The sequence below is a fragment of the Gymnoscopelus microlampas genome, assembly GCF_963454915.1.
Source record: "Gymnoscopelus microlampas genome assembly, chromosome: 22".
NCBI lineage: Eukaryota > Metazoa > Chordata > Actinopteri > Myctophiformes > Myctophidae > Gymnoscopelus > Gymnoscopelus microlampas.
This window is the reverse complement of record NC_139959.1, coordinates 14160962-14167212: the sequence shown is the minus strand read 5'-3', so window position 1 is coordinate 14167212 and position 6251 is coordinate 14160962. Positions and strand designations below refer to the sequence as shown.

The 6251-nt window shown below is 42.0% G+C and overlaps 1 protein-coding gene across 1 annotated transcript in view; it reads right to left on the bottom strand.

The window, feature by feature from the left end:
* prex2 (phosphatidylinositol-3,4,5-trisphosphate-dependent Rac exchange factor 2) overlaps positions 1–6251 on the bottom strand; it is a 160083-nt gene that overhangs the window by 12407 nt on the left and 141425 nt on the right. The gene's annotated exons all lie outside the window — the stretch shown is intronic.

Sequence of the window (6251 nt, the reverse complement as noted above, 5' to 3'; positions counted from 1 at the left end):
AGGGTGCGATCGTGGAAACAAAGACAGAGAGCAGACGGTGCCGCGGAGCGGGACTTCCATTTGAGACCGAAAGAGTCATGTGAAATAGACTACTTTGGCTGGATAAAAACAGCATTTCTAAAAGCATTGTACGCAAGCTGCTGGGCTACAGCCAGATATGGTGGATAACAAAATACAATACGACTCCAATTTCAAGTCTTTGTGTCGGGCTGCTTGACACCTTGTCATCGGTATTATCCTTCTTTACCTCCGTACAACCCCTCAGTAATGAATCACTTCAGTTGCTTAAGAAAAGTATTTTTTACGGTAAGAAGATAACCAAGCAATAGGGGAATAATGAACCCCCCCCTCCCCACCAGTCTGGCTTAGACTGAAAGGCACCAGTGGGAATGAATCTTGATTTGGCCTGGGAGAAGGGATTTGAGTCCAAGTCGGTGTACTGTGTTCTGTGGCACAGCCTCATGCATTCACTGCAGTGTGACGTGTGTAAAGAAAATGTTGAGATGGCACAGTTGCACATCCAGAAACAGTACACACACTAACAGCATGTGGACAAATCTTTAGAGAGGCATGGCATCAAGGGGACTGGGTGACCTTTGCATGAAAACAAGCACAAGTATCGATCCCATGGCCCTTTCACTGCAAATTGAACTGTCCAAAAGCTCCAGCACGGCCAGATTAGGTTCCACTGAGAAACATCAGGCTGACAAAGAATCTGACCTATTTGATTATCATCTCGGTGTTCTCGTGCAGTTTATCCACATGAACCCTAGCGTCTCTATTCTGGGGGGGCTACCATTCAGCGAAAATAGCAGATCTACAGAACAAGCAAAGAGATTTGGTATAAAGGGAAAAAAGGAGCAGACAAAGTAAAGTGTTGGGAGACCCTATAGCAACTATGTATAGGGTTAACCCATTAAATCCAGGAACGCATCTACAAATGTCTTCTAAATCCTAACAGTTTTCTGAAAACCGTATGTTGCTACTGTATAACATCAGTGGTTCTCAAACTTTTTCATGTCAAGGACCACCCGAAATTATATGTATTCGGTCGCGGAACTTCATCTCAACATATTTTGTTCCAGGGACCCCCTGAAGCAAAGTATTGAGTTACAAATGTTCGCTTTAAAATTTGCGAAAATGTTCATGATTTAAAAAAAAATAGCAGATCTACAAGCTCATAGCGCGGCGTATAGCTGCTTTTTTGAATAGCCAAAGTATAAAATAATGACTATAGCTAAAATCTAAAATGACACAGATGCGTTCCCAGATTGAATGAGTTAACCGATAGACAGGCAGTCAGGGATTCAGCTGCCAGAAGGCCGTCACTTCAGATGCATCAGGCCAGAACTGAACGCCCCCTTGGATCAAAATTGCACAATTTTACAAGAACATAAGATGACGTGATAATAAAAAGAAGTTCCAAAAGACATGATCATTGGCTTTGCAAATGGATATCCTTCCTCAGACTCCGGGGGTCTTTTTAAACCATGCATACAGACGTCCCGCAGATCTTTGAATATCACTTCAGCCGGAGCTGGACATGATGCATGTACCGTAGTAGTGTATGATGATGCTCTCCTGGACATTTTGGGTGGATTGTAATGGGATAAAGTGATTTATACATATATCTGGTTTTATGGGGTGGTAGTGCACAGCCCCTTAACAACCTCCACAGACAGGTTTATATACAGATGAATGAAAGAGGGAGAAAAAGAGGGACGAGCAGAGAGAGAAAGGAGGGGATCAACAAATGGAAAAGTATTTTGTGAGTTTGTTTAAAATCATACTATAAAGTGCTGCATCATCAACGCTTTAAAGAGTGTCCTTTTAAGGACTTCCTTCTCATTTCCATAAAAGCTGTGTTTAACTAGAAGGTCAGATGAGAGCAAAGCTGTCGAGGCAGATAAAGGAGCACTGGTATCAAAGCAGGACAGTGTATTTGTTAACCCATTCAAATCCAGGAATGCATCTGTGTCATTTTAGATTTCTTTGGCTGTGCAAAAATAGCAGATGTGTAAATCAGTCTTGAACATTTTGGACAAATCTTTGAATATGTATGTTTTTTTAAGCGAACATTTGTAACTCAAATCTTTGCTTCTCGGATGGTCCCTGGAACAAAACATTTTGAGATGGGGGTCCGCGGCCAAATACAAAATTGTTTTCTACAGCCAAACGGTATGTTGCTATATCAGTAGTGCTCCAACTTTTCCATGTCAAGGACCCCCAAAATGATATGTATATGGCCGCGGACCCCCCCCCCCCCCCTCTCAAAACATGTTGTTCCAGGGACCCCCAGAAGCAAAGATTGGAGTTAAAAATGCTTGCTTTAAAAGAAAATATAAATTCAAAGATTTGCACAAATTGTCACGATTTTTCAAAAATAGCAGATACTACAAGCTCATAGTGCGGCACTCGGTGCCGTGCTATGAGCTTGTATATCTGCTATTTTTGAAGAAATCTTAGAATGACACAAATGTGTTCCCGGTCTTAATGGATTAAAAAAAAAAATGGAGAAAAAAAAGCTGCATATGTAGACTTACTGTACCTGTCAGAAATGAAAGATCTCCACAGTCTGTGTGTGAAAAGTCCCTGACCAATAAGTAATGTGCCTGAGGCTTCAGTTATTCACCTCACAAAATACCGTAGAATGTTTGGGGTGCTTAGTATTTTTGTTCTATTTTCCTTCTTGCTAGCATTTTGTCTAGCTGGCAAAGTGTAATCTATTTTTTGCCTCTATAATAGATTTTTGTGGCGTGACTGAGGTAAAAAGGTAAAAAGAGCAGTGCAGCATATGGCAAACTGCTGATTCCTACAGATATCACACCTTTGCTGTCGTAAAAACTAATCCAACAACCAAACTAATACAATCAGTGGCCGACAAGGAATGTAATTTACACATTACTACTACTTGGTTTGGCTTCACACACAATGAAATATCTCAGAAAGTATAAGAATCCATTATTTTTTCACCCTTGACTGAATCTGCCAATATGGCTTATTGCATGTGTTTGTACTGTATGTTTGTGTATCTATATTGATGTTACTGGATATATGCCTGGAAATCTGAACAAGCAGATCTGCATGGCATGTCATAATGACTGAATATTCAGCAAAATAGCAGATCCACAATCCGCTATTTTCGGTAAAGAGAATGGGTGTAGAGGGACAAAAGGAGGAGACCAAGGTATACAGTAGTCCCCCTGGTGGTGGACCATGGTCAACAAAGTATATAGTTGTTAGGCATTCACCACGGTAACTGCTAAAGCCATGAATCCACCCCCTAGATCTGAGTTCTGAAAATGGAAGCAGTTCTATCTGTGGAGTGATGCTGAAGGATAGGGAACAGCCCTGCCATCTGTAGCTTTGGAAGGTGAAAGCGTAGTGAGAGGAGAAAGCTTTTTCACAAATAAACACTGAATATGGAAGGCCTTGTCACCTGCTGCATCGCTGTACACTTAAGCTGGATTTCGACTGCAGCTTTAGCACCACACCACACTACACCACACCACATCAAAATATTCGCCGTTTCCATTACATTAAAGTACCAGTAGGCTACCCCCTCTCAAATGCACAGGTATGCGTAGGAAACTCCATGCCAATGGATATCCGGCTTTAGCCTCCCTGCCTGGGTGACTTGCGCATACACACATACACAAGCACGCAAATATCACAATATTTTGTGACCAAATACCTCTATATTGATATTCAAGGTCAAGTTTATTTTGTCCCCAACTGGGCAATTTGTGCTACAGCAGATATTGTGACGATATATCGTATTATGATATCCAAAAGCCCAGATGATATCTAGTTTAATATCACAATACCAATATATTGCCCAGCACTAACACACACACACACACACACACACACACACACACACACACACACACACACACACACACACACACACACACACACACACACACACACACACACACACACACACACACACACACACACACACACACACACACACACACACACACACACACACACACGGTTAATAACAGGGAAGCAGTCATGCACTGACAGCAGCTTTCTATTAAAGGCTCATACAAGCAGGCAGCTCAGTCCACTGCACTTCATCAAACCATCAGTCACACCCTGCATCCGTCTGAGAGACAGAGAGAGAGACAGACAGACAGAGAGAGAGAGACAGAACACAAAAAAAGAGTCACAGAGAAATGAATGAGAGTTTCGGACAGAGTGGTGGGGTGGAGAGAAAGAACAAAGTGAGAGATGAAAGATGGGAGCAGGAGGCAGTAGGAGGGGGGGTGGGGGGGGGGGGGATCAGGGGAAACAAACGATCAGGATATTTCTGTCCTCGTGCATTGATGAATGGCTCCTCCTACGCCGCAGGTGAGCCGAGGAGAATCCATATATAGAATTCAATGAGAGAATAGAGCTGACTGCCATGTTCCCTTCCTGTGCAGATTAAGTGCCAAGCAAACTTTAAAGGCTATAATCCACTCACAAAAACAATGGGCCCTCGCAAATTAGAATATCCTATCTGTTCAGTAATTAAATGCTTGAGTCCTATTTTATTTTTCAGCTTTTCAAAAATAGCCCGTCTACAAGCTCATCGTGACGCATTGTGAGCTTTTTTCAAAAATATTTGGAACCATTTAGAATATCTTGAAAAAAAAACTTTTTGAAGAATTTTGCTAATTTTGAATGAATGAATACAATTGCTGATCAACCATATAGTATCCAAGATTAGCTACAGACAGACAGACAGACAGACAGACAGACAGACAGACAGACAGACATCAAGGGTGAAATATTATCTCCTGGCAGAGATAATAAAAAAGACATACAATTGACAATGACAACATGACAGCGCAAAAAACAATGACAAGACGACGACTTAAAAGAAAACTGACAAAGTGCTAGAGTGCACGCTGCTCCATTGCATAAGATTTAGCATTAGAGTTCAGCATCTTGAATGAGGCTGTAACAAACGATAGCTTCAAGAAGGTTTGATTTGCACTTTGGCACACAGAGGTTCCCATTCAGAGCAGAGCCTTAGGATGATGAGATTCTGCAATGATTTTTTGTTGCTTGTTTCATGACTGCCTGCTCATGCAGGCTGTGTGGGCTCATTATTCTTCCTTCTCTATTACCTTCATAGACGTTCTTTGCTTTCTGGAAAGCCTGCTTTTCAGTTTCACTGTTCGGCTGCCAAACCAAGCTGTAATTCTGTATCTAATGATGTTCTCTTGGATTGTAGAATATCAAAATGACTGTCTGCTCATGCAGTACAGCCTCAAACGTCTTAATATATTGCATATCGTTGTATGTTATCCAGCAGAAATGGCTGTCTATGTGGATACCCAAGTATTTATACGAGGACAACTGTCTGCTTTTTGGTGACCACTTACTGGTCAGTTACTTGCATCAGGTCAAGGACCAGCTCCTGTGTTTTGGTGACATGTCACCCCACTTGATGAAGGTGTCTACTGCATGTCTTTGTGGTACAAAGAAGGGTCTTTAAGTTGTCCTGGTGAAAAATGTTATAATGCTGTAGAACTGGAAAGTGACACTTAGTAGAGCGCAAATCTCCTCTCGGGAGGCAAGCCGTACCTCTCTCCATCTTTCTCTCTGTCTGGGGCATGGGGTGATAATATTGTAGGGCTGTGTGTGAATGAAAAGGCCCGGGGCAATGGCTATATTAAAGGACTCTCATTACATCATTACAGTGCAACCAGAGTAGAAATGCAACAGTATATGGAGACAAATATTTTGGACAGTGAACACAGTGAAAATTAGTGTGGCATGATGTCACTAGGACAAAATCAAAAGGAATTGTTATGCACATCCACGTAGGTGCAGGACAAAAAAAGATACGTACCAAGACAGCTGCTGCTCCAATTAAACTTTATTGTGCAGATCACGTTTCGACCAGCGAATGGTCTTCCTCAGGGGACCGCCTGAGGAAGACCATTCGTTGGTCAAAACGTTGTGATTTGCACATTAAAGACTATACTTGGAGCAGCAGCTGTCTGTGCGGACTTTTATTCTTGTCATCACTTGGACAAACATGATGTTACCATTTCCAAAAATGACATAGTTGTCGTTAACCGATTGGAAAAATATTTTAGAATTTATGTCCTTGGCCTGCTGTCAGTGTGCACAAGAAAAATGACGCTGATTGGCCTAGCTGCGGACACAAACACATATGTGTGCGTGCGCACACACACACACACACACACACACACACACACACACACACACGATCACCTGGTGGG